The 2,031-nt window shown below is 42.5% G+C and overlaps 1 non-coding gene across 1 annotated transcript; it reads right to left on the reverse strand.

The window, feature by feature from the left end:
• Positions 1-422: 422 nt before the first annotated feature.
• Positions 423-529, reverse strand: LOC122701063. The gene has a single exon (XR_006342913.1). It is a non-coding gene; the product is annotated as a U6 spliceosomal RNA (small nuclear RNA).
• Between the last annotated feature and the right edge of the window lie 1,502 nt (positions 530-2,031).

The raw sequence follows: 2,031 nt of genomic DNA on the forward strand, positions 1-2,031 counted from the left end.
GGTATATACCTTACAAGTGGAATTGTTGGGTAATAGGGAAGGTAAATGTTTAACTATAGTAGAGAGTAACAGTTTACCAAAGGGCATTTCCCAGTTTACATTCCCACCACGGATGAATGAGAGTTCCTGTTGCTCCACATCCTTGCCTACACTTGGTATCAGAACTTTAGCATTCCGGTGTGAATGTAATGGCTTCACAGTGTGGTTTAAATTTGCATTTTTCCTGGTTAATAATAATGCTGATCATCTTTTCATTGGACACCTTTGAGCAGAAGGGACACATGACAATATTTTTTTTTCCCATTATCTTGAACTAGAACTGTTTATGTGTATTTTTTATTTATTTTTTATTTTTATTTTATTTTATTTTATTTTGTATGGGTTTTTTTTTTTTTTTTTTTTTTGGAGGCTAATTACTTCACAAAAATATGGAACGCTTCACGAATTTGCGTGTCATCCTTGCGCAGGGGCCATGCTAATCTTCTCTGTATCGTTCCAGTTTTAGTATATGTGCTGCCGAAGCGAGCACGACAATATTCTTAAAAGATTTCTCTGACTCTTGAGTTTAAAATAGATGAGTTAAGGGGAATTCCCTGATTATCCAGTGGTTAGAACTCCGTGTTTGCACTGTAAGGGGCGCAGGTTCGATTCCTGGTCAGAGAACTAAGATCCCACATGCCATGTGGGATCAGCAGGCCCAGAAAAAAAAAAAAATGATGAAGTAAGAATCTGCCAGGAAAACCATGAGCATGTTAGTGCCCAGGAAGCCAAGTGAAGAAAGTGTTCCAAAAATGTATGTCATGAACTAAGTCAAATGTTAGTGAGATGCAGACTAAATGACAACTGAAAATTGATAAATAGAGTTGGCAAGTGGCTTTAAGTTGCTTCTTATCCAAGAGAGAAACTAATAAAAGAGAGGAAGAAAAGGAAGCATACATGTGTTACTCTAGGAAAAAAAATCCTTAACCAAGACATCTGGGGGTGAGGTGGGGATAGTTAGAAAGATTGAACCCATCAGGTTGTCAGTACAAGTGCGTGCATTTCAGACCACCAGCCCAAATGGAGCATTTACTAAGTCTTCAGGCTAGAAGGATCATCACTAAACACAAAAATCTCTCCTTGTCATCCAGGGAACGACACCTAAACTTGCAAACAGAAGGGCTTGCTGGCTGAGGGACCACCCTAGGATTCTAGTCCCTCGTTCATAAAGTATTTATGGAGCCCCTATTATGTGCCAGGTAGTCTACAGGCTCTATGGAAATAGCAAAGAACAAAACAGACCGAACTCCTTGCCCTCAGGAGCTGACAGTCTCCTCCCTGTACTTTCCTATAGTCTCACTCTCTTTATTGGGCTTCTGTGCTAGCCCAGCTGGTAAAGAATCTGCCTGCAATGCAGGAGACTCCAGTTCGATCCCTGGGTCAGGAAGATGTCCTAGAGGAGGGCACGGCTACCCACTCCAGTTATTCTTGCCTGGAGAATCCCCATGGACGGAGGAGCCTGGCAGGCTACAGTCCATGGGGTCACAAAAAGTCGGACACAACTGAGCAACTAAGCAAGCACCCTCTTTATTACAAGCCCAGAGAACCTGAGGCTATAGGGCAGAACTAGGTAGATCTAGCCATCACCCCCTGAGTCCTGGTAAGACAAAAAACTCTCCTTTTCAGAACTAGGTACAGTGATCAGCCCCTTTGGCAGAGGGTGAATTTTCCCCAGGGGTACACCCAAGCTGGGAGCAAAGGCCCCACATCTGAAGTGCCATTAATTTGGATGTCACTGCAATTTTCATGTTGGCTCCAGACAAAGCCGAATCACAACTGAGGATGGGATTTTAAATCACGACTTTCCAGAGTCTCATTAGGTAATTGATGCTGATCACATCGCTTAATGGGGACCTATAAAATGCTTGCTATTTATATTACAATGGGCAGAGAAAAGGCTCAACTAACCAGATAATTGACTGATGATATGAGGGACTAGGGTGAAGGGGTGGGAAGAGGCATGGAAATATGAAGTTTCCCTGCCTCTGGCTT

The sequence above is a fragment of the Cervus elaphus genome, chromosome 9, assembly GCF_910594005.1.
Source record: "Cervus elaphus chromosome 9, mCerEla1.1, whole genome shotgun sequence".
Taxonomy (NCBI): Eukaryota; Metazoa; Chordata; class Mammalia; order Artiodactyla; family Cervidae; genus Cervus; species Cervus elaphus.